We start from the raw sequence: 5,822 nt of genomic DNA, 5'->3' as shown, positions 1-5,822 counted from the left end.
CATCCAAAGATCCCCCTCCCCTAAATAGTGCCATCCACAGATCCCTCTCACCTAAACAGTGCCATCAACAGATCCCTCTCACCTAAACAGTGCCATCCACAGATCCCCCTCCCCTAAACAGTGCCATCCACAGATCCCCCTCCCCTAAACAGTGCCATCCACAGATCCCCCTCCCCTAAACAGTGCCATCCACAGATCTCCCTCCCCTAAACAGTGCCATCCACAGATCCCCCTCCCCTAAACAGTGCCATCCACAGATCCCCCTCGCCGACGCTCACAGGAGTACATTTATAAACTAAACAGTAACTTTAATCATTGCTGATCTCTTTACTTGGATACCTTACTCTGTCTTAGCTCCGGTAACAGCAGGCAGTGCAGGCGGGCGGCGCTCACTCCCCGACGTCACGCGCCTGCTCCTCCCACTAGGCGGCGCAGGCGCGTGACGTCAGTGAGTGAGCGCCGCCCGCCTGCACTGCCTGCTGTTACCGGAGCTAAGACAGAGTAAGCTATATAGTAAAGAAATCAGCAATGATTAAAGTTACTGTTTAGTTTATAAATGTTCTCCTGTGAGCGGCGTGGCCCTGTATATTCTAAACCCCAGGCAAGCGTCCCTGTCACCATGGGAACGCCTGGGGGTTAGAATATACCATTGGATCTTCTGAGTATACCGGCGGCATATAAGACGGATGGGACAGGTGGCAAACAAGGCATTTTGCCTCCCCATTGGCAAGTGCCGCCCTAGGCAAATGCCTTGTTTGCCTCGTGATAGATACGCCACTGATGACAACTCCTAACACATGAGTTGTTATAAAAATGTTATTACGACGGGTAATATTACCCTAGATTACGATGGGTAAGTTGCTCTCTGGTATGAGTCAAGTAGACTCATGGGTTCAGAGCTGGATAGGGTAATGGAGACCTTATCATATATGAAATGATCATTACAGCAGTTCTTCAGGGTAAAGATATACCCTCCATAGGTAGAACATCTCCTCTAACGTTCCTGAAGTCAATACTGAGACAAGAGGATATAAAGCCTTGACAGAGTCAGTCCGGATGGCTGCATAATTTACAATCTCAGCTAAGGTGGTCGTAACTCCTGAGCAGTGGCGGATTACAATAGGGACTTTCTGGTCGGCAGTAGAGATGTCGCAAACATAACATTTTCCGTTCGCGAACGGAGAACGTGAATTTCTGCAAATGTTCGCGAACGGGCGAACCGGGCGAACCGCCATTGACTTCAAAAACTCCCATGGAAAATTACATAGTTGACGCAGAGTTGGATTTTAATCCATAAAGGGCATAAATCACCTAACAATCCACATTTTTTTTTGAACAACGTGGTTTAAAACATCCAGTGTGTGTATACGATCAGGTATGATGTTGTATCGATCAGGTAGTGTAAGGGTTACGCCCGCTTCACAGACATTAACAGACCAAACTCCCCTTTTAATGCACCGCAAACAGTCCATTTGCCCAACCGCAAACTCCCCATTTGCACAAGGTTGGACACCAAGCTAGCCATGTCCCGTTGATGTCATTGAAGGTTTCTTCCTCCACCAGCCACGTACAACACCAAGGGTCCCCGAAAGGTGAATTGAATTGATTTTTCGAATGGGGAGATGGTTAAAAAAACGCTGTCTCCCTCCCCTTTGTTTGAATCCACGGTCACTGCGTCTGCGCCGTGCAATTTACTGTCACACCCGATATGAGTGGCATTTTCTGTAGTACTATTCTCATCAGTTTAATCCCTGTTATGTCCCCTATCCGGGGGCGTGTGTCGAATTGATTAATCATTGTCAAATTAACGACATCCAGAAATAATTTAGTTCTGAGCTTTGTACTTGCTTTGTATTGGAATTGATGGGGATTTTTTAAATTGTCTGCATTATTTCTAATAAACTATTAAGAGACTTTAGTATTATTTTTTTTTTTATGTATTAAAAACCCATACAAAAAAAAAAAAAAAAGAAAAATAATGTTTTTTCTATGAAAAATTATCCAGCCGATCGCTTTTGGTCTGATCATAATGAAGCAACGGCCTTATCTGGGGTGTGGCAACATTGCCAACACACTCATAGAGGTGATGATCGCTTAATTGTGATACGCAAGCCCCTTCACCACAACAAGGTACCGATCACGAAGGGGAATTGACACTTGTATGTGCCTTTTTTTTGTTTTGTTTTTGCAGCCACAGTGCAGCACCAGAGGCCAGAAAAATTAGGCATGTGCACATTGGTATTGTTGCAGCCGCTGATGGTGCCTTCGGTGCGACTGACTAGGTTTGTCACCTCCTCAAAAGGACGCATGAGCCTACAGGCATTGCGCATGAGCGTCCAGTAACGTGGAAAAAATATTCCCAGCTCTGCAGAGGCAGTCCTAGCACCCCGGTCATACAAATACTCGACGGATTTTTCTTGTTGGAACATTAGGAGTGTTGAATTCCAACGTGTCGGGCTGTCGCAAATCAAGCGCCTCACTGGCATGTTGTTTCGGTGCTGAATGTCTGAAAAGTGCGCCATGGCCATGTAGGAAATGAAATGGCCACACACCTTCCTGGCCTGCTTGAGGACGTCCTGTAAGCCTGGGTACTTAGACATAAAGCTATGTACGATGAGATTCAACACATGTGCCATGCACGGCACATGTGACAACTTGCCCAAATTCAATGGCGCCAACAAATTGCTTCCATTGTCACACACCACTTTGCCGATCTCCAGTTGGTGCGGGGTCAGCCACTGATCCACCTGTGCATTAAGGGCGGACAGGAGTGCTGGTCCGGTGTGACTCTCTGCTTTCAGGCAAGTCAACCCCAAGACAGCGTGACACTGTCGTATCCGGGATGTGGAATTGCCCCTGGGGAGCTGGGGGGATTCAGTTGATGTGCAGCCAGACGCCGCAGCAGAAGAGGACTCAGCCGAGGAGGTTATGGAAGAGGATGGAGTAGGAGGAGTAGAGGAGGTGGCAGTAGGCCTGCCTGCAAGTCGTGGCGGTGTCACCAACTCCGCTGCAGAGCCACGCATTCCATGCTTGGTAGCCGTCAACAGGTTGACCCAATTTGCAGTGTAGGTGATATACCTGCCCTGACCGTGCTTTGCAGACCAGGTATCAGTGGTCAGATGGACCCTTGCCCCAACACTGTATGCCAGAGATGCCATGACTTCCTTTTCAATCACTGAGTAGAGGTTTGGGATTGCCTTATTAGAAAAAAAAATTTGTCCAGGTACCTTCCACTGTGGTGTCCCAATGACACATTTTTTGAAGGCCTCAGACTCCACCAGCTGGTATGGTAAAAGCTGGCGGGCTAAGAGTTCCGTCAAGCCAGCTGTCAGATGCCGGGTAAGGGGGTGACTCTGTGACATTGGCTTCTTACGCTCAAACATTTGCTTTACAGACACCTGACTGTGGGCAGATGAGATGGAACTGCTAAACGTGGGAGGTGGAGTGGCGGGTGGTTGAGAGGGGGCAAGGAGGACAGCAGTGGTTGACGTGGCTGAAGATGCTGGACCAGGAGGAGGATGGTGGCTTTGAGCTTGTGTGCTGCTTCTACTCGTCATCATGTGTTGATCCCATAGGCGTTTGTGATGTGCGATCATGTGCCTTCGCAAAGCAGTTGTACCTAGGTGGGTGTTGGATTTCCCACAACTCAGTTTCTTTGGCACAGGTTGCAAATGGCATCGCTGTTGTCAGAGGCAGACACCCAAAAAATGCCACACTGCTGAGCTTTGCAATGACGGCATTCTGGTGGTGGCAGCAGCATGCGTTGATTGGCGTGCTGTCTGGCTGATCCCGGGTGCCGATACATGCTGTCTGACTGTGCCACTAGCTTCTTGCGACGACCTCCCCCTGCTTCCAACTCGTCTCCTCCTCCTCTCTGTCTCCCCTTCTGAACTTTCCACCTCTTCTTCTTCTCTTCGAGCAGGCACCCACGTGGCATCCACGGACACATCGTCATCATCAACCGCTTCACTTGTATCTGACACCTCAGCAAAGGAAGCAGCAGCGGGTACAACATCATCATCATCATCATCACACTGTATGTCCATGTGTGTAATGCTGCCTGACTGAGACATATCCCTGTTATCTACATCCTCTGGCAATAATGGTTGCGCATCACTAATTTCATCCAACTGATGTGTAAATAACTCCTCTGAGGGATCAAGTGAAGCGGCCGTGGTGGCTGTGGTGGTGGTGGTGGTGGTGGTGGTGGTGACGGCGGGCGGGAGAGTGGTAACTTGAGAGCAGGTGACCAAAGCTGAGCTGGAGGAGGATGGTGCGTCAAGGTTCTTAGCGGAAGCTGTTGAAGATTGGGTGTCCTGTGTAAGCCAGTCAACTATTTTCTCTGAATTTTTTGGGGTTCAGGTTACGTGGCCTCTGAACACTGGGCATTATTCCAGGGCCAGTGGAAATCACAGCACCACGACCACGATGGCCCCTGCGGGGTGGCCTGCCTCTGCCTATCATTTTTTTTAATGTGAAGTGGTACTACGCGTGCAAGCTACTGTGCCATCCTATATAAGTGGTGGGCAGTGGGCACAGTACAGTCTGTGTGGGCCTGACACACACAGGCTTGCAAATGTGATTATATCACAGAAAATTTTTAAATATAATTTTTTTTATCTGCAAGGTATTTGAGTGAATGACACCCTGTAACGGTATGATTGGAGGCCTAGCCAATAGCCAGTGGCCACAATACAGTATGTGTGGGCCTGACACACACGGGCTTGCAAATGTGATTATGTCACAGAAAAATATTAAATAGAATTTTTTTTTATCTGCGAGGTATTTTCTGTCACACCCTGTATGAATGGTGTGCACACAGTGCTGTCTGTGACTGAGCCTGCAGCCTCTCACACACGGGCAGCCAGGCAACTGCAATATATATATATATGAAGAAGAAAAAAAAAAGCAGACTGATGTACCAGCCCTGAAAAGGGCTTTTTGGGGTGCAGTCTGGACGCTGTCCTTACAGCAGATGAGTCTGTGGACACAGAACACTGCCCTAGCTAACGCTTTCCCTAGTGAATCAGCAGCAGCAGCAGCACTGTCCCTCCTCTCACTGGGAAAGCAGCTTCCGACTGAATCTAAAATGGCTGCTGTCCAGGAGGTGGGAGGGTCTGGGAGGAGGGTCTGCTGCTGATTGGCTGGAATGTGTCTGCTGACTGTGAGGTACAGGGTCAAAGTTTCCTCAATGATGATGTATAGGGGGCGGACCGGACATCGCATATGTTCGCCCGCAGCAGCGAACGCGAACAAGCTATGTTCGCCGGAAACTATTCGCCGGCGAATAGTTCGGGACATCACTAGTCGGCAGCCCCGGGCCCAGCCCCGCTGGGGGGCCCAACGCCGACCCGAACGCCCACATACTGCGGCGGGGCATGAAAGCGCATAGGTCCCTGTTCCGTTGCGATCACCGCCATAGGCTTCAGGCCTAGTAGGTCTGAGGCCTATACGGTAGTGAAATCCTGGCGCAGGCGTGCGTGATGATGTCTTTGCGCGCCTGTGCCGGAACGCAGCACTGTGACGTGTGCACGCCTGCCTCATCCCGCCTTCCTATGCGAGCAAGCGCCTGGCCCTGGACATAGGTGAGTATTTAGCTTTTCATATATTTTTTTTTCATGTGCCTTCTTTGTGGGACATGTGGGGGGGACACACAGGAGGACATATTAGGGAAGAGACATCGAGTACATGAGGGGGAATGTGGGGGCTGTGTGGGGCCAAATTATTATGGGAGGGAATACTATGTGGGGGCAAATTACTATATGGGGCAGTGTGGGGGAAATTACTATGTAGGGGAAATTACTGTGTGGGGGCAAACTACT

The sequence above is a fragment of the Bufo gargarizans genome, unplaced genomic scaffold, assembly GCF_014858855.1.
Source record: "Bufo gargarizans isolate SCDJY-AF-19 unplaced genomic scaffold, ASM1485885v1 original_scaffold_1157_pilon, whole genome shotgun sequence".
Taxonomy (NCBI): Eukaryota; Metazoa; Chordata; class Amphibia; order Anura; family Bufonidae; genus Bufo; species Bufo gargarizans.
This window is presented reverse-complemented; position numbering follows the sequence as displayed.